The following is a 22,044-nucleotide window of genomic DNA, read 5'->3' as shown; positions in this document are numbered from 1 at the left end:
GAGAATTATAATTGTTTGTACTCACCAATGACGCTTTATTCAGTTCTTCAAATCCTTGAAAATGTGTTTATAAGGCTTTGAGAATATCTCCATAAGTTCCAGGTATAAATGTGCACTAAAACAATATTATTTGACCTATTTTCTCTCTGTCTGTCCCTCTCACTTTCAACTTCTCTCCCTCTCTCTGTTTCCCTGTCAGCCCCTCCCACTCCTACTCTCCCTCCCTCTGTTTCCCTGTCAGCCCCTCCCACCCCCCCCCCACTCTGTTTCCCTGTCAGCCCCTCCCACTCCTACTCTCCCTCTCTGTGTTTATCTTGTTTTGTGCACCTGCTCACCCAGACCAGGAGATCCAGTTGGATGAATTAGGACCATAGCTTAGCCTCATATTTCAGTGGTATCCCCCTATCTTGTGCCAGCTGACTGTTTTCTAAGGTGAGTTTAACGCAATGGAGGACAGGACAAATCAAATCAAATCAAATTTTATTAGTCACATGCGCCGAATACAACAGGTGTAGGTAGACCTTACAGTGAAATGCTTACTTACGAGCCCCTAACCAACAATGCAGTTTCAAAAAATACAGATAAGAATAAGAGATAAAAGTAACAAGTAATTAAAAAGCATCAGTGAAATAACAATAGCGAGACTATATACAGGGGGGTACTGATACAGAGTCAATGTGCGGGGGCACCGGTTATTTGAGGTAGTATGTACATGTAGGTAGAGTTATTAAAGTGACTATGCATAGATGACAACAGGACAGGACAATGGACAGGACAATGGACAGGACAATGGACAGGACAGGACAATGGACAGGACAATGGACAGGACAATGGACAGAACAATGGACAGGACAATGGACAGGACAGGACAATGGACAGGACAATGGACAGGACAGGACAATGGACAGGACAATGGACAGGACAGGACAATGGACAGGACAGGACAATGGACAGGACAATGGACAGGACAGGACAACAGGACAGGACAATGGACAGGACAGGACAATGGCCAGGACAACGGATAAAGTGTTGTCTATACGGCGCTGAGGTTGCATGTGTATGAACAAAAATAAACTTTAACAAAACTCTATGACTATGTCATACTGTACAGATGGTCCCTTCTATCAGGGCATTTACTATAAAAGGTTTAGATTTCCCCATAATATGTGAAACAACCCACTTTTGGAAAGAATGAAACAAACTTGTTTTGCTGTATTTCAATAGTTCATCTAATATGTTGATTTCAGTGTTGTTTTGAAACAATCCCAAGGTTAGGACTGTCAGCTTGATTTACAAGCAGGGTTCAAATCTGGATGGTATTAATCACACCCAGGTTATCTCTCCCATTCTCTAGCTGTCCAATGTCTCCCACTGACTAATTCTCTGTTGAGCTGTCTCTCAGCTAGGGCTCATCCTGTGTGACTCTGGGTCTGTGGAGTATAGGTTTACCCAGAGGGCCAAGCCAGCACCTCTCTGTTGGCTGTCACAGAGCAGACACATCCATCCTCCAGTCACTGCAGCCACACAATCAAGCCCTGTACTGAGCCACAGCGGCAGGCTCCCTGGTGTCAGACCGCTGTCTGCAGGCCCCGTAACCTGAGTGGGGAAAGTGAAAGGATCCCTCCCTGCGCCCCTGGCCCTTTAACTCTGTGTCACTGTGGCCTGTTGTGGAACAATAACTTCCTCTTGTATTATTGATGCTGTAGGGAACAGCAGTCAGTCAGCGCTGTGGGTTTCAGTTTGCTAAAGGAATATATAATGAGAAACAGGATAGCGCCAGCCTCTCTATCTATGTCCCTGCAAAACACACTGGTGAGACCTTCGAAACAGAGGATGCTGGAGAGACAAGGGACCTGTTTGAATACATGATGAGGGCATCCTTCCCAAAGAGATAGATACTCTATCTATCTCTATGATCCATCCATCCTCCCCTCTTGAAATAATCACTTGTTGGATGGGTGAAGGCAAGGATGGTATGGTACGTATTAATTTGTGGATGTCCATCATCCATTTTGTATGATACTGTGTAATACGAATTACAATTTGTATGATATGTTGCGAATTTGCAAAATGTATCATATATTATGAATTCCAATTTGTTGTGACTAACGTTACCTAGCTGGCTAACGTTGGCTAGGCTAGGGGTTAAGGTTAAGGTTAGGAGTTAGGTTAAAGGGTTGAGGTTAGGGTTAGGGGATGGGTTAGCTAAAATGGTTAAGGTTATGATTAGGGGAAGGGTTAGCTAACATGCTAAGTAGTTGCACAGTAGCTTAAAAGTATAAGTAGTTGACAAGTTGCTAATTAGCTAAAATGCTAATGTTGTCCGTGATGAGATTCGAACCTGCAACCTTTGGGGTTATACGTCCACCGACTCACCCCGACCAACCACCCTCGTTTTTCCTAAAGGAAACTTCTGTCTTATGTAACTATACCAAATGTAACATATCATACTAATTTGAATGTCCTGGATTTACTTTTACCATGTTACGTCTATTCCATGAGACCTACAAAGACAATGCGGGTGCAGTCTGAGCTTCTCCTTGTGAACTTGACAGGTTACGTGACGTTTACCTGTTCAGGAGCTTCATTTGATCCAACTGATTCGTGGGTGTGTACAGATACTTGATGTCAGGTACTGTACATGATAGATCAAGAACAGCAAAGGGCTGAGATTCACTCCACCGGGACTGAGCACTGGGGCATCATGCAGAGGATGATCAGCTTCACTGTGCTCCTCATTACTGCTCTGTTCGCATTTTTTTCCAGTCTGGAGAAGGAATACATATATGTGAAACAAGAAATGAACTGGCAGCAGGCTCAAAAGTACTGCAAAGAGCACTACACTGACCTGGCCTCCTTCAATAAGCTGTATGATGATGAGCTCAAAACCATAGGGGGCAAATATGGCACCTATACCTGGATTGGCATGTACAGAGATGACTTGACTACAGAGTGGAAGTTGTCTGGAGGGGAAAGCTTACTCTTTAAAATGTAGACTCCTCAGCAACCAGATGGGAGCAAAAATAACTGTGTTGTAATGCAACATTTGACGGGTTATGTGAGAACTGTGCTGAAATACACCCTTTCTTCTAATATAAGGAGAAGCGTGACAGTGATCTGGTCCTGGTAAAGGAGAAGAAGACGTGGGAGGAGGCTCTGGAGTACTGCAGGCAGCACCACAGTAACCTCTCCAGCATGCTCTCTAAGACAGAGCATCTCCAAACCCAACAGCAAATCTCAGAGGCCCTGGGGGACTCTGGCCAAAATGGGAGAGCACTGGGGAACCTGGGACTGTGAGGACAGGCTGAACTTCGTCTGCTCCACGAAGAAAGAAGAAAAGACAGAGCCTTCTAGGCCTCCTATTGTCTATCATGATGACCAATGTTCCCTCTAAGCTGTACATGGGCACGCAATAGTCCCGAAACTGCCACGCAGCTCCCTCAGGATTGCCGCACAGAAGAAATATCAGCCAACGGAGGAAGAGAAGCCCGAGATTGAACTTCACTGACATTTCTAGAGTTTTCGTTGTTACACTATCAACGTTTCTCTATACTGTGGCAATTGTGATCGAATCAACCGAATATTAGCCACTTTCAATGCAACATTCTCAAAAGATTCTCTCTACAAGGGGTTAAACCAAGGCCTCATACCTTTTAAAAGGTTAATACATTTTGTTATGATAAACTGTAAGGACTCCTCTCAGGAAACCTCTGTGTGTGTGTTAAAACCTGTTTTGAGTGTTGTGCCCTTCAGACACTATCGGAAGGCGAACACCACCTACGCTCATACTCCTCCTGTCTGGGCCCCACTATGGCTGTCTGAGGTTCTGAGAATACGACTGGTTTTCTGAGAACACAAGGCTTCCACAGGCCTGATGAAAACAGCCACCTATCAGAAGATGCTTAGATTCATTCACCTTGTTATGACCATATACTTGTGATGAAAGGTCAAGTTTCGGGTCAAACCCACTTATGAGCTTTTAATTGCTGACAAGATGGTTGCTGCTGTCAGGGGGAGGTTAGATTCATTAAAATGTTGTTACCAGGGAAAGTCACGCAAAGGGAACTGGGGAGGCTATATAAGTTACAAGATATCTTAGACACTTTGCAGAACCTGGGGAGAGCTATCATATACTCTGTACCAACTTCTGCCTACAATTGTATTACTAAAGGATAATTTTAATACTTAAACAAAGAGTCTGTGTTTCCTTTCTCCTAGCAATATATATACAAGTTTGATGATTATATAGACCTGATCATCTGTTGAAGAAATTGACCAACATTAGCACAGCTGAAAACTGTCGTCCTGATTATTAAAGAAGCAATACAATTGGCCTTCTTTAGACTAGTTGAGTATCTGGAGCATCAGCATTTGTGGGTTCGATTACAGCCTCAAAATGGCTAGAAACAAAGAACTTTCTTCTGAAACTCGTCAGCCTATTCTTGTTCTGAGAAAAAAGGGCTATTCCATGAAAGATATTGCCAAGAAACTGAAGATCTCATATAACGCTGTGTACTACTCCCTTCAAAGAACAGCGCAAACTGTCTCTAACCAGAATAGAAAGAGGGGTGGGAGGCCCCGGTGCAGAACTGAGCAAGAGGAGAAGAACATTAGTGTCAAGTTTGAGAAACAGACGCTTCACAGGTCCTCAAATGGTCCTCAAAATTAAATAGTACCCGCAAAACACCAGTCTCAATGTGTCACGACTTCCGCCGAAGTCGGCTCCTCTCCTTGTTTAGGCAGCGTTCGGCGGTCGACGTCACCGGCTTTCTAGCCATCGCCGCTCCATGTTCTCCATTGTTCCATTTGTTTTGTCTTGTTCCCTGCACACCTGATTTACATTCCCTAATCACACTGCATGTATTTATTCCTCTGTTCCCCCCCATGTCTCTGTGTGAAATTGTTTTGTTATGCGTTTAGTGTGATGAGCCAGACTGTTTTTTCCCCGGGGTATTGTATTTTGACCCGTTGTATGCATTAGTCATACATGTGTATATTTGTGAGTGTTTTCGCGCTTATTGACTTTTACCTGTGGCTGGAGGATTTTTGACACGGTTGCATCTGTCTTTTGTGCTTTTGCCAAATAAAAGTATGCCTGATCACAACTCACTGCTCTCCTGCACCTGACTTCGTACTAGTAGCGCACAACCTTGACACAATGTCAACAGTGAAGAGGCGACACTGGATGCTGACTTTCTGGACAGAGATGTAAAGAAAAAACATTATCTCACATTGGCTAATAAAAATAAAAGATTAAGAAGGGCTAAAGAATACAGACACTGGACAGTGAAGAAGCATCCTGGAGACGCCTCTTCACTGTTGACATTGGTGTTTTGCGGGTACTATTTAATGACGCTGCCAGTTTAGGACTTGTGAGGCGTCTGTTTCTAAGTGGCCCAACAATTTCAATGGTAGTGTACATAAGACAATACTTGTGCATGCATAACTGAGAGTACGTTTAGATGATTTATCCAATTGTTTTACACTACCAAGTTACCAAGAAACATACAGGTTTTGCTCGCCTGAAGTTTAGTATATTGTGATAAACTGCAGGCCCCACTACCTGCCTAGAGAGTTCTCAGCTATACTTTTCGTGGCTGTTTATTTACCACCACAGACAGATGCTGGCACTAAGACTGCACTCAGTCAGCTGTATAAGGAATAAGCAACCACTCACCCAGAGGCAGCGCTCCTAGTGGCCGGAGACTTTAATGCAGGGAAACTTAAATCAGTTCTACCAAATCTCTATCAACATGTTAAATGTGCAACCAGAGGGTAAAAAATTCTAGATCACCTGTACTCCACTCACAGAGACGGGTAAAAAGCTCTCCCTCACCCTCCATTTGGTAAATCCGACCACAACTCAATCCTCCTGATTCCTGCTTACAAGCAAAAATTAAAGCAGGAAGCACCAGTGACTGGGTCTATAAAAAAATTGGTCAGATGAAGCAGATGCTAAACTACAGGACTGTATTGCTATCACAGACTGGAACATGTTCCGGGATTCTTCCGATGACATTGAGGAATACACCACATCAGTCACTGGCTTTATCAATAAGTGCATTGAGAAGGGGGACAAAATGGCGTCGTAGAGAGAACACTGTGTTTCAGCGAGCTCCCGTGGCATTCGTAAATTTATATTTTTACGTGATCGATGTTAAGATAAGAACGGTCTTGGAAGCAATAGCAGGCCATTCAGCTGAACTACAGAGGATTGTGAAACGTGTTGATGAGGCTGAAGGAAGAATTGCTGCAGTGGAAACTTCAACTACATCTATGGACACTAAGATAAAAGCACTTGAGAAACAGGTGCGAGAAATGGCGGAGCACATTGACGACTTGGATAATCGAGGACGCAGATGCAATATTCGTGTTGTGGGACTCCCAGAAAATTCTGAAGGGACACGTTCAGTAAAATTCTTTGAGGAATGGATCCCTGGCTACCTACAAATGGACACTATAAGTCTGGTCGTGTGAAGCTGGACAGAGCCCATCGCTGTCAAGCACCGATACCTGGTCCCAACCAACGCCCACGGCCGGTGGTTATAAAGTTCCACAACTTCACCGACAAGCAGCGCGTCATGGATGCGGCTAGAAACATCGGCTCAGATGGTAGTCAACGTAAAGGTCCAAAGGTCTCATTCTTTAATGATTATTCTACAGCGGTTGTACGAACCGTTTGATGAGGCGAAGGCTCGACTCAAGAGAATGAAGATGGATTACGCACTGCTGTACCCGGCCACATTGAAGATTATGGTCAACGGATCGCCTAAAAACTCTACACACCTGAAGAGGCTGCTGCGTTTATTGACTCCCTCGGGTAAATAACTTTAAGCTGCACCTCCGCAGCATTGGATAACTTTGTTTATTTCTAGTTAAATCTGATCATGAAACAGTGGTGTGAGTTCTCACGTACTCCGGTTCAGTAATATTCGTATCTTTATTATTTTTCTTTCTAAAGTAATAGCCATTATAGCTCAGGCTGAGATATGTGTGAATCCATATTGGTGCCCAGGCTTGGTTTTAGGTGGAAGAGCCTCAATCTTCTTCTATTGATTTTAATTTCCATATATATAAAGGATAAGACTATTGAGTGGCAATGCTGACATAAGAGTCTACATTGGAAAGTTGAAATCCCCTGCATGTTAGCAAGTGGGAAAACCCCCTTTTGGATCTTTACATGTTTCATTTTTGGGTTTAGTATAGTTCGAGTTCAGGGTTCATATTGTTTGTTTATGCTCGGTGAGATAGAAGAGAGTTCAACACATGGAAAAAGATACCACCCCACTTTTACAGTAGGATCCAGTCTGGATATTGAATGGTCAAGGCACAATGGCAGGTAACAGACTGCGTGTATGTACATGGAACATTAGAGGGAGCCATAACCCCATTAAAAGGAAGAGGTACTGTCTTAAAAGGTACTGTCTTTTTTGAAAAAATAAAATATTGATATTGCCCTGCTGCAAGAAACTCATTTGGAGCACCTGAAATTACAACAAGGGGGGTTTGGTCAAGTGTTTTTCTCATAATTTACATCCAGAAGTAGAGGTGTAGCAATTCTGGTGAAAAATAACTTACCACTTAAGGTCTTGAATTGTGTGAAAGACAAATTTGGTCGCTTTGTTATAATTAATGGTACTTTACAAGGGCAGAGCATTTCCATAATGAATATTTACTGATTTCCTCACTAAGGTATTTCTAGACTTTTCAGAATTAAACTCGGACACTGCAGTGGTTGGAGGAGATTTTAACTGCTTGTTGAACCCCCTTATTGATAAGTTTCCCAGCGGTATAGCTTCACTCTCTCCTCAAGCTAAGTCACTTAAAGCTATTTGTGATGATCTGGGGTATGCGGATGTCTGGAGAACTTTTCATCCCTCCAACAGAGAGTTCACTTTTTTCTCTGCACCTCATGGATGTCAGACTAGAATAGATTACTTTTTTATGCCCAGGACGTCATTGCAGTCTGTTTTATCCGCTAGGATAGGAAGCATAGTCATATCTGATCATGCTGAGGTGATCCTGGACATAAAACTCAACGGGGCATTCAATCGGTCAAGACATTGGAGGTTGAATACAACCATTCGTAAAGACCATACATTCATATCATATTTTATTACAGAGTTTAAAGCATTTTTCTCTATTAACTCTCAATCAACAGATAACCCCTCACTCCTTTGGGAAACCTGTAAAGCGTACGCCAGGGGTCTGATTATGTCATACACAGCCACTAAGAGACGGAAAAAGCGTGAAAAGCAAAAAACGTTAGAGGGTGAATTACAGTGCCTTGCGAAAGTATTCGGCCCCCTTGAACTTTGCGACCTTTTGCCACATTTCAGGCTTCAAACATAAAGATATAAAACTGTATTTTTTTGTGAAGAATCAACAACAAGTGGGACACAATCATGAAGTGGAACGACATTTATTGGATATTTCAAACTTTTTTAACAAATCAAAAACTGAAAAATTGGGCGTGCAAAATTATTCAGCCCCTTTACTTTCAGTGCAGCAAACTCTCTCCAGAAGTTCAGTGAGGATCTCTGAATGATCCAATGTTGACCTAAATGACTAATGATGATAAATACAATCCACCTGTGTGTAATCAAGTCTCCGTATAAATGCACCTGCACTGTGATAGTCTCAGAGGTCCGTTAAAAGCGCAGAGAGCATCATGAAGAACAAGGAACACACCAGGCAGGTCCGAGATACTGTTGTGAAGAAGTTTAAAGCCGGATTTGGATACAAAAAGATTTCCCAAGCTTTAAACATCCCAAGGAGCACTGTGCAAGCGATAATATTGAAATGGAAGGAGTATCAGACCACTGCAAATCTACCAAGACCTGGCCGTCCCTCTAAACTTTCAGCTCATACAAGGAGAAGACTGATCAGAGATGCAGCCAAGAGGCCCATGATCACTCTGGATGAACTGCAGAGATCTACAGCTGAGGTGGGAGACTCTGTCCATAGGACAACAATCAGTCGTATATTGCACAAATCTGGCCTTTATGGAAGAGTGGCAAGAAGAAAGCCATTTCTTAAAGATATTTTGCCACAAGCCACCTGGGAGACACACCAAACATGTGGAAGAAGGTGCTCTGGTCAGATGAAACCAAAATTGAACTTTTTGGCAACAATGCAAAACGTTATGTTTGGCGTAAAAGCAACACAGCTCATCACCCTGAACACACCATCCCCACTGTCAAACATGGTGGTGGCAGCATCATGGTTTGGGCCTGCTTTTCTTCAGCAGGGACAGGGAAGATGGTTAAAATTGATGGGAAGATGGATGGAGCCAAATAAATTGTATATCTTTATGTTTGAAGCCTGAAATGTGGCAAAAGGTCGCAAAGTTCAAGGGGGCCGAATACTTTCGCAAGGCACTGTAGGAACTAAAGAGAAGGACTACATTAAAACTCCCACTCCTGCCCTATTAAAGCAAATATCAGTCATTAGATCAACGTTGAACTCTCTCCTAACACAGGACGCTGAAAAGAAAATGAGATTTGTCAGGCAAAAGCTATATGAACATGGCGATAAGCCAGGAAAGTACTTGGCATACCTAGCTAAAAAGAGAGCTGACTCTCAGTCAATTGCAACTATTACTGATTCTGATGGCAATTATTTATATGAAAATAAATTGATAAATGACTCATTTAAGAAATGTTATACAAACCTTTATGCCTCAGAACTGCCAAAGGATGCACCTAAATTAATGGAGAACTTATTTTGTAAGATTGAGCTCCCTACTATCTCCGAAGAACAGAGGTCTCTCCTTAATGCCCCTATTACCGAGGAAGAGATAATGTTCGCAATTAAGAATCTGCAAAATGGTAAGGCCCCAGGACCAGACGGGTTTTGTAGTGAGTTCTATAAAGAGTTCCATGGCCTGATCCTTGAGCCATTGCGTGGTATGTTTAACCACTTATTTTCAAATGACCAGCTCCCTCAAACGCTGAGAGAAGCCAACATATCACTTATTCTCAAAAAGGGAAAATGTCCAGAGTCTTGTTCCTCGTACAGACCAATTTCCCTTCTGAATGTGGATAGAAAATTGCTTTCTAAAATTCTAGCCACAAGATTAGAGGACTCACTGCCACTAATTGTGAAAGGAGACCAAACCGGCTTCATTAAGGGCCATAAGTCAATCAACAATGTCAGGCGGCTTCTTAATGTAATTCAAGCCTACCAACAAAGTGCTATGGATGGTCTTGTGCTCTCCCTAGATGCTGAGAAAGCATTTGATCGTGTGGAGTGGTCTTACCTATTATTTGCTCTAAAGAAATTTGGTCTAGGGGACAACTTTATAAAATAGGTGAAAGTTTTATATTATGATCCTCAGGCTGCTGTCCTTACTAATGGGCTAAGGTCAAATAGCTTCTCTATACACAGAGGTACCAGACAGGGCTGTCCTTTGTCCCCTCTCCTCTTTGCACTCGTTATGGAACCACTGGCCAAGGTTCCACCATAAAATAAGCTTGTATGCTGATGATGTCCTGATATTCATCTCTAGTCCCGAGACTTCAATTACATCTCTTATTAATATTATTGAATTATTCAGCGAATTCTCAGGCTACAAGATTAACCTAACTAAGTCAGAGGCTATGCCACTTGGTAGCCTACACTCTGTACCTAATACTTCTCCCCCCTTCCCTTTTAAATGGTCTCCCTCAGGTTTCATGTATCTGGGTATATTTGTAACTCCTAAATTCCAGCAAATGTACAAAGCCAATTTTGTTCCCTTGTTTGATACAATAAGACAGGATCTGGAGCGCTGGAACTCTCTCCCGATTTCTTGGTTGGGTAAAATATCCCTCTTGAAAATGAAAATTTTACCTAGACTACTTTACCCAATCCAAATGATCCCAGTATTACTCTCCAATAAGGTAATAAAGGATGTAAATGGATGGCTCAGTTCCTTTATATGGAGTAAACGCAAGCCAAGACTTAAGATGGCAATATTGCAGCTGCCAAGTTCTATGGGCGGCTTGGACCTGCCCAATATCAGGTTCTATCAATGGTGTGCCCACCTTTGTTATATTTCTGACTGGATCACAAATGATGACTCCTCTATTTGGTTGGACATTGAGACTTCTCTTTCAAAATACCCCTTACAGGATCTTTTATTTTTCAGAAGTTTCAAGTCTGTAGAAGATCACTGCAATAATCCCGTTACACTTAACACACTCAAAGTATGGAGGTCAGTTCAACACTTCCTGGGAAGGTCCAAACTAACCTCTGCTCTTATCCCAATTCTTAACAACCCAGATTTTAGTCCAGGATTGCTGGATGCTGGCTTTAACTTTTGGCTTAATAAGGGCATACGCAGACTAAATGACTTATTTGCTGATAAGATTTTATTGTCATTTGAGCAGATGGTCGAGAAATATTGACTCCCAAAGCAGGACTTTTTCCGCTTCCTACAAGTAAGACAATATATTCTGAAGAGCACCACCTTAATTGGTAACCCTGATGTGTCTGTCATTGAAAGAATGCTTTTTTCCCACAAAGGAAAATGTCTGTAAGGTCCTTTTCTGCTGTCAACACAGAGGGTGAAACAAGTGTGGGAGAAAGAATTGACTGTTACTATTGACGAAGAGATGTGGGAGGACATTTGGAGATATGCAAAAACAATATCTATATGTAATCGTACTAGAGCAATCAAATTAAGAATAATACACAGATTGCATATATCCCCAAATCACAGACATGCTTTTAGCCCCACTTCCTCTTCTCCCCAGTGTCTTAAATGCAAAACTGATACAGGCACCCTAACACATTGTTTATGGTCATGTACCAAAATACAAAGATACTGGTCTGGTGTTCTGCAAGAAATTGAAGAGATCCTAGGGGTTGATCTAGAATTGGACCCAGTTTCTTTACTGTTAGGTCTCCCTAGTAGGCATGTTACTTCTGTGGGTAAAAGGAGGCTTTACAACATCCTTACCTTCGCAGCGAGGAAAAACATCATTTTACAGTGGATTAGTGATAAGGTTCCTTCTATTAAAGATTGGCATAAGATACTATTTGAATGGGTGCCTCTGGAATATCTGACATGTACATTGCATTCTAAAACAGACCAGTTCTACAAAGTATGGGAACCTTATCTAAATTACCTAGAACCTGAGGTATCAGCTATTATGCTGCAAGGATTCTCTTAGAATGGCGGGGATCTATGTATTTCAGAACTACACTGTACGTTCCATGTGTGGAACTTAACTTCTTGGTTTAAACTTAGCTTTTTTGCTTAATTTCTGCTTGTCAGTTTGTTTAAAATGTACGTATTGAGAGACACAATGACGGGGATGGGGTGAGAGAAGCACCGAGCGGGAAGAGGAAAATGGTGTACGTATGTATGGGTGTGTGTGTGTGTGTGTGTGTGTGTGTGTGTGTGTGTGTGTGTGTGTGTGTGTGTGTGTGTGTGTGTGTGTGTGTGTGTGTGTGTGTGTGTGTGTGTGTGTGTGTGTGTGTGTATGTATTTAAACAGTGGGGCAAAAAAGTATTTAGTCAGCCACCAATTGTGCAAGTTCTCCTACTTAAAAAGATGAGAGGCCTGTAATTGTCATCATAGGTACACTTCAACTATGACAGACAAAATGAGATAAAAAAATCCAGAAAATCACATTGTAGGATTTTTTATTAATTTATTTGGAAATTATGGTGGAAAATAAGTATTTGGTCACCTACAAACAAGCAAGATTTCTGGCTCTCACAGACCTGTAACTTCTCCTTTAAGAGGCTCCTCTGTCCTCCACTCGTTACCTGTATTAATGGCACCTGTTTGAACTTGTTATCAGTATAAAAGACACCTGTCCACAACCTCAAACAGTCACACTCCAAACTCCACTATGGCCAAGACCAAAGTGCTGTCAAAGGACACCAGAAGATGGGAAGACTGAATCTGCAATAGGTAAGCAGCTTGGTTTGAAGAAATCAACTGTGGGAGCAATTATTAGGAAATGAAAGACATACAAGACCACTGATAATCTCCCTCGATCTAGGGCTCCACGCAAGATCTCACCCCGTGGGGTCAAAATGATCACAAGAACCACAAAAATCCCAGAACCACACGGGGGGGAACTAGTGAATGACCTGCAGAGAGCTGGGACCAAAGTAACAAAGCCTACCATCAGTAACACACTACGCCGCCAGGGACTCAAATCCTGCTTAAGCCAGTACATGTCCAGGCCCATCTGAAGTTTGCTAGAGAGCATTTGGATGATCCAGAAGAAGATTGGGAGAATGTCATATGGTCAGATGAAACCAAAATATAACTTTTTGGTAAAAACTCAACTCGTCGTATTTGGAGGACAAAGAATGCTGAGTTGCATTCAAAGAACACCATACCTACTGTGAAGCATGGGGGTGGAAACATCATGCTTTGGGGCTGTTTTTCTGCAAAGGGACCAGGACGACTGATCCGTGTAAAGGAAAGAATGAATGGGGCCATGTATCGTGAGATTTTGAGTGAAAACCTCCTTCCATCAGCAAGGGCATTGAAGATGAAACGTGGCTGGGTCTTTCAGCATGACAATGATCCCAAACACACCACCCGGGCAACGAAGGAGTGGCTTCGTAAGAAGCATTTCAAGGTCCTGGAGTGGCCTAGCCAGTCTCCAGATCTCAGCCCCATAGGAAATCTTTGGAGGGAGTTGAAAGTCCATGTTGTCCAGCAACAGCCCTAAAACATCACTGCTCTAGAGGAGATCTGCATGGAGGAATGGGCCAAAATACCAGCAACAGTGTGTGAAAACCTTGTGAAGACTTACAGAAAACGTTTGACCTCTGTCATTGCCAACAAAGGCTATATAACAAAGTATTGAGATAAACTTTTGTTATTGACCAAATACTTATTTTCCACCATAATTTGCAAATTAATTAATTAAAAAGCCTACAATGTGATTTTCTGGATTTTTATTTCTCATTTTGTCTGTCATAGTTGAAGTGTACCTATGATGAAAATTACAGGCCTCTCTCATCTTTTTAAGTGGGAGAACTTGCACAATTGGTGGCTGACCAAATACTTTTTTGCCCCACTGTGTGTGTATATGCATGTATATATGTATATATATATATATACGTAGGTATGTGTAAGTGAGTGCTGTTTTTCTTTTTGTTGCTTTGTCTCTGTTGTTGTATCTCTTAATATGGGTGAAAATTGTGAAATTCCAATAAAAAATACTGTTACAAAAAAGAAATAAGTGCATTGAGGAGGTCGTCCCCACAGTGACTGTACGTACATACCCCAACCAGAAGCCATGATTTACAGGCAGCATTCGCACTGAGCTAAAGGGTAGAGCTGCCGCTTTCAAGTTGCGGGACTCTAACCCGGAAGCTTACAAGAAATCCCGCTATGCCCTGCGACGAACCTTCAAACAGGCAAAGCGTCAATACAGGGCTAAGACTGAATCATACCACACCGGCTCCGACGCTCGTCGGATGTGGCAGGGGGCTTGCAAACTATTACAGACTACAAAGGGAAGCACAGCCGCGAGCTGCCCAGTGACACAAGCCTACCAGACGAGCTAAATCACTTCTATGCTCGCTTCGAGGCAAGCAACACTGAGGCATGCATGAGAGCATCAGCTGTTCCAGACGACTGTGTGATCACGCTCTCCATAGCCGGCGTAAGACCTTTAAACAGGTCAACATACACAAGGCTGCGGGGCCAGATGGATAACCAGGACGTGTGCTCCGGGCATGTGCTGACCAACTGGCAGGTGTCTTCACTGACATTTTCAACATGTCTCTGATTGCGTCTGTAATACCAACATGCTTCAAGCAGACCACCATAGTCCCTGTGCCTAAGAACACAAAGGCAACTTGCCTAAATTACTACAGACCCGTAGCACTCACGTCCGTAGCCATGAAGTGCTTTGAAAGGTTGGTAATGGCTCACATCAACACCACTATCCCAGACCGACTCCAATTTTCATACCGCCCAAACAGATCCACAGATGATACAAACTCTATTGCAATCCACACTGCCCTTTCCCACCTGGACAAAAGGAACACCTATGTGAGAATGCTGTTCATTGACTACAGCTCAGCGTTCAACACTATAGTACCCTCAAAGCTCATCACCAAGCTAAGGATCCTGGGACTGAACACCTCCCTCTGCAACTGGATCCTGGACTTCCTGATAGGCCACCCCCAGGTGGTGAGGGTAGGTAGCAACACATCTGCCACGCTGATTCTCAACACCGGAGCTACCCAGGGTTGCGTGCTCAGTCCCCTCCTGTACTCCCTGTTCACCCACGACTGAATGGCCAGGCACAACTCCAACACCATTATTAAGTTTGCTGATGACACAACAGTGGTAGGCCTGATCACCGACAATGACGAGACAGCCTATAGGGAGGAGGTCAGAGACCTGGCCGGGTGGTGCCAGAATAACAACCTCTCCCTCAACGTAACCAAGACTAAGGAGATGATTGTGGACTACAGGAAAAGGAGCACGGAGCACATTAAGAGCTTCAAATTCCTTGGTGTCCACATCAACAACAATTTAGATTGGTCCAAACACACCAAGACAGTCGTGAAGAGGGCACGACAAAGCCTGTTTCCCCTCAGGAAACTAAAAAGATTTGGCATGGGTCCTGAGATCCTCAAAAGGTTCTACAGCTGCAACATCGAGAGCATCCTGACCGGTTGCATCACTGCCTGGTACGGCATTTGCTCGGCCTCCAACCGCAAGGATCTTCAGAGGGTAGTGCGTACGGCCCAGTACATCACTGGGGCAAAGCTGCCTGCCATCCAGGACCTCTACACCAGGCGGTGTCAGAGGAAGGCCCTAAAAATTGTCAAAGACCCCAGCCACCCCAGTCATAGACTGTTCTCTCTACTACCGCATGGCAAGTGGTACCGGAGTGCCAAATCTAGGACAAAAAGGCTTCTCAACAATTTTTACCCCCAAGCCATAAGACTCCTGAACAGCTAACCAAATGGTTACCCGGACTATTTGCATTGTGTACCCTCCCAACCCCTCATTTACGCTGCTGCTACTCCCTGTTTATCTTATATGCATAGTCACTTTAACTATACATTCATGTACATACTACCTAAATTGGCCCGACCAACCAGTGCTCCAGTACATTGGCTAACCGGTCAATCTGCATTGTGTCCCACCACCCGCCAACCCCTCTTTTTACGCTTCTGCTACTCTCTGTTCATCATATTCAGTGCCTTGCGAAAGTATTCGGCCCCCTTGAACTTTGCAACCTTTTGCCAACCTTTTGCCACATTTCAGGCTTCTAACACCTGGATATGTTTATTTTTGAACCATTCCATTGTAGATTTTGCTTTATGTTTTGGATCATTGTCTTGTTGGAAGACAAATCTCCGTCCCAGTCTCAGGTCTTTTGCAGACTCCATCAGGTTTTCTTCCAGAATGGTCCTGTATTTGGCTCCATCCATCTTCCCATCAATTTTAACCATCTTCCCTGTCCCTGCTGAAGAAAAGCAGGCCCAAACCATGATGCTGCCACCACCATGTTTGACAGTGGGGATGGTGTGTTCAGGGTGATGAGCTGTGTTGCTTTTACGCCAAACATAACGTTTTGCATTGTTGCCAAAAAGTTCAATTTTGGTTTCATCTGACCAGAGCACCTCTTCCACATGTTTGGTGTGTCTCCCAGGTGGCTTGTGGCAAACTTTAAACGACACTTTTTATGGATATCTTTAAGAAATGGCTTTCTTCTTGCCACTCTTCCATAAAGGTCAGATTTGTGCAATATATGACTGATTGTTGTCCTATGGACAGAGTCTCCCACCTCAGCTGTAGATCTCTGCAGTTCATCCAGAGTGATCATGGGCCTCTTGGCTGCATCTCTGATCAGTCTTCTCCTTGTATGAGCTGAAAGTTTAGAGGGACGGCCAGGTCTTGGTAGATTTGCAGTGGTCTGATACTCCTTCCATTTCAATATTATCGCTTGCACAGTGCTCCTTGGGATGTTTAAAGCTTGGGAAATATTTTTGTATCCAAATCCGGCTTTAAACTTCTTCACAACAGTATCTCGGACCTGCCTGGTGTGTTCCTTGTTCTTCATGATGCTCTCTGCGCTTTTAACGGACCTCTGAGACTATCACAGTGCAGGTGCATTTATACGGAGACTTGATTACACACAGGTGGATTGTATTTATCATCATTAGTCATTTAGGTCAACATTGGATCATTCAGAGATCCTCACTGAACTTCTGGAGAGAGTTTGCTGCACTGAAAGTAAAGGGGCTGAATAATTTTGCACGCCCAATTTTTCAGTTTTTGATTTGTTAAAAAAGTTTGAAATATCCAATAAATGTCGTTCCACTTCATGATTGTGTCCCACTTGTTGTTGATTCTTCACAAAACAATACAGTTTTATATCTTTATGTTTGAAGCCTGAAATGTGGCAAAAGGTCGCAAAGTTCAAGGGGGCCGAATACTTTCGCAAGGCACTGTATGCATAGTCACTTTAACAATACCTACATGTACATACTACCTCAATAAGCCTGACTAACAGGTGTCTGTATATAGCCTTGCTGCTCTTTTTTCAAATGTCTTTTTACTGTTGTTTTATTTCTTTACTTACCTACACACACACACACACATGCTTTTTTTTCACACCACTGGTTAGAGCCTGTAAGTAAGCATTTCACTGTAAGGTTTACACCTGTTGTATTTGGCGCACGTGACAAATAAACTTTGATTTGATTTGATTGGTTATGCCGCACTGGCCTGTGTAGAGAGAATGTGCTGAGTACTGCTTGTGAATGCAATGGAATATTACTCCAATGCGTTCTCCCCACAACAAAATCTTGTGCGTAGTTAGTTTCACATAGTTAGTTTTGCATAGTTTGTTTTGTTTCTGTATGTTGCATTGAAAGTGACTAAAATTGCATTGATTCGATCACAATTGCCACAGTATAGGGAAATGTTGATAGTGTTAACTAACAAGGAAAACTCTAGAAAGTTCAGTGAAGTTCAATCTCGTGCTTCTCTCCGTTTCTAGCAACAATAGTCATTTACAACATTAACAATGTCTACACTGTATTTCTGATCAATGTTATGTTATTTTAATGGACAAAACATGTGCTTTTATTTCATAAACAAGGACATTTCTAAGTGACCCCAAACTTTTGAACGGTAGTGTATGTTGAGATCAAATTACATTAACCTCTACAGAATCGGTGTCCCCCCACTGAATGGATAAGCTAACGTAGGCTAATGTGATTAGCATGAGGTTGTAAGTAACATGAACATTTCCCAGGACATAGACATATCTGATATGGGCAGAAAGCTTAAATTCCTAAAATTCTAACTGCACTGTCCAATTTACATTAGCTTTTACAGTGAAATAATACCATGCTATTGTTTGAGGAGAGTGCACAATTAGGAACTTGAAAATGAATTAATAAACCAATAGGCACTTTTGGGCAGTCTTGATACAACATTTTGAACAGATCAGTCTAAAACTTTGCACATACACTGCTGCCGTCTAGTGGCCAAAATGTAAATTGTGCCTGGGCTGGAATAATACATTATGGCCTTTCTCTTGCATTTCAAAGATGATGGTAATAAAAAAAGCATGTTTTTTTCTTTGTATTATCTTTTACCAGATCTAATATGTTATATTCTCCTACATTCATTTTACATTTCCACAAACTTCAAAGTGTTTCCTTTCAAATGGTATCAAGAATATGCATATCCTTGCTTCAGGTCCTGAGCTACAGGCAGTTAGATTTGGGTATGTCATTTTAGGCGAAAATTGAAAAAAGGGTCAGATCCTTAAGAGATAAGTTGGCCAGATCGGAGCACCTTAAAATACATTTTATAGACCTTGTTAACAAGCTGAAAGACTTAAATAAGTGTCCGTTCATCTCTGTCCCTCTTCCTCCACTGGGTCATAGAAGTGGCAGATTCAGGAAACTGCTAGCACTCCATGACTGGCTGAAAGTCTACTGTCAAACCTCAGGAATTACTTTTATTGACAATTTTGATACCTTTTGGCAACCGAAAATACTTTTCAGGGATGATGGAATTCACTCCAATCACCTTGGCCCGTGGACACTATCTAATCACTACAAGGCAGCTCTAAGAAATTGATTGTTATGCTCTTTTACTATCCTTGCTATGTCTAGGAAGGAGGGTACTGCCATTAGCACTTTTACAAATTTGTATTGTAAAGTGAAGCTGCTACTGTCTCAGGTAATCCCTACTATTATTACGCCCCCAGCAAACAGTAATAGATTAACAATATGCAGGGCGGATTGGGGTCAATTTCATTTCCATTGCGTTGCAGCCTTTGGTTATGAATAATAGGTTGGCAGGTAACGATCCGGCTTTTATTTTGACACACTCCCAGTGATTTCAAAGCACGAAAAGGTTTTAAATTCATGCACCTAAATGTTCGCAGCCTTTTGACAAAAAATGGACTACATCAAGATCTGGGCTTCGCAGGCAGATCCAGATATTTTTTGTTTATCAGAAACATGGTTATCTGAGAAAATTGTGGATTCTGAGGTTACTATTGATGGTTTTCAAGTTTCAGGGCTGATAGGATGGGCAAAAGTGGTGGTGTTGCTATCTATACAAAAATATCCTTTCTATGTCTCTTTTAAAGGCGAGTCCTAAACAATCTGAATTTAAGTCTTCAACTAAGTTGTAATTCTAAAGTAACTGTTCTGGGAGTCTACCGCCCTCCCCTGCTAAGAAATGTTTGTTAATTAGTCTCACTGACTTAATAGCTTATTTGTCTACTTCTGAATAGTTTGTCATAGGTGACTTTAACCTGTCCTGGGGAACCCAAGACTCTGACTATTTAAAGGATTTTTGTAATAACCTAAACCTCACACAGTTGATTACCAAACCCACATGTCCAAATCTGAGAGATTCTACTAAATCAACATTAATTGATCTTATGTTTACAAATACTCCAGAGAAATGTGTGGCTAGTGATGTTTCCTCCCTGGATATTAGTGATCACTGTCCTATTTTTTTGTATTAGAGATGTTAGGACTTATAGTACAAAACAATGCTTCATTACAAGGAGAAATGTAAAAAAAATGTAAGCATTTTTACATGATCTCAATGGTGATCTTAATAGTATCTAAGCCATACCAAATTCTGAATCGGCTCTAAATCACTTTATTACTGTTTTTAACAACATTGCAGATAAGCATGCACCGTTTAAAAAACGGAGAGTTCAAAATAGATCGAACGCTTGGTTCACACCAGAATTATCTGAGTTCATACGCAAATGAGATGCTGCCTGGGCCATGGCTAGAAGTACTGACTCCGGCAATCCTTTCGAAAATTGAGAAATCTATGTGTAAAACTTCAAAAAGCAACATCTGATTACTATATTAACACTACCTGACTGTACTGGAAATTCATATAAATTCTGGAAAACTGCAAAATCATTAAAGGGTTGTACTTCCTCTACTCTTCCCTTACAAATTAATGTAGAGTCTGGCCCGATTACTGATAATATTGAAATAATTATAATATTATTAATTATAATAATAGTAATTCATTTAATCAACATTTTATTTCTGCAGGCTCTCTCTTTGATATAATTCAAAAACCTACTCGCTGTGACAATGTACTGGATGTTGATGGGGGAATTTTACTGAATAATTGTGAAAATGTCGGTCAAGGTTTTTTTCCTTTTGGCAATTCACAGACAATGAAGTCCTTGATGTGTTGTTGGCATTAGATATTAATAAATCTACAGGGGCCGACCATTTGGATCCAGGTCTGTTCAAGTGTGCTGCATCCCTCATTGTTGTTTCAATAACCCACATCATTAGTTTAACATGTTCACTGGAAATATTCCTAAAGTGTGGAAATTAGCTTATGTGCTGCCACTAAACAAGGGAGGTGATTGTTATGGTCTTGACAACTATCGTCCCATATCAAGTTTCTTGACTAGCTAAGAATCCTTGATCATTCTATCTTATTGAGTTATTTGTCTGTGTTAGGCCTTGGCACTGATGCCTGTTTGTGGTTTCAGAATGATCTTAGTGATAGACGGGGTTAAATCCGAATTTCTTGAAGAACTTGAAGTGGTACTCCAGGGTTAGATTTTGGGGCCATTATTGTTCCTGTTGTTTATAAATGACCTTGAAAATAGTGGTAACACCTGTGGCATTCCTCTCTATGCAGATGACACAGTAATTTATTCCTGTGCCTCTTCCAAAAATCACTTACTGATCTTAAATAAGTGTTAAATGCAAATAAAACCAAGTTTATGCTGTTCTCTAGGTCTCATAATGTTGACCATGAGGACTTGCGTACTCCAAATGGAGCCCAAATTGAGAAAGTTTCTCACTATAAGTACTAGGGTATCTGGCTTGATGCCAATTTGTCTTTTGAAACACAAATTGAAAACTTGACAAAGAAGCTGAGAACTACGATTGTTTTTTATATAAAAATAAATCCTACCTCAGTTTTGAAAATAGAAGTAAGATTGTTCAAACAACAGTTCTCCCTGTAATATACTATGGTGGCATTATTTATATGCACGTGTCATATGCACGGGGGGGGGGGGTATTTAAATCTCGCCATTTTTGTTTCGTTTGCTGTCATTTAGTTTTGGGTTGCGTTTGTTTGGGTTCTGTTTAACAGGTGTTTTTTTTCTCCCCCGGACGGTGACTGGGTGGTTTGAGGCTACTGTTGTAGTCCTGTTTCCTGTTCTTTGGACTTGTTTATTAAACGCCCTTTTCGCAACTTGCTTTCTCCTGCGCCTGACTCCACACCCACATCTCCTTTGGGAGATATTGACACATATTACCTCAACTAACCGGTCACTCTGTACCAGTACCCCCCTGTATATAGTCTCGCTATTGTTATCTTACTGCTGCTCTTTAATTACTTGTTACTTTTATTTCTTATTCTTATCCATATTTTTTTTAACTGCATTGTTGGTTAGGGGCTCGTAAGTAAGCATTTCACTGTAAGGTCTACCTACACCTGTGGTATTCGGCGCACGTGACTAATTAAAATGTATTTAATTTGTAGAAGAGTTTTATCTCAATGTGACTCCATTTAATATAAAAAATAAAAGA

This window comes from Oncorhynchus clarkii, chromosome 6 (genome assembly GCF_045791955.1).
Source record: "Oncorhynchus clarkii lewisi isolate Uvic-CL-2024 chromosome 6, UVic_Ocla_1.0, whole genome shotgun sequence".
Lineage (NCBI taxonomy): Eukaryota > Metazoa > Chordata > Actinopteri > Salmoniformes > Salmonidae > Oncorhynchus > Oncorhynchus clarkii.
This window is presented reverse-complemented; position numbering follows the sequence as displayed.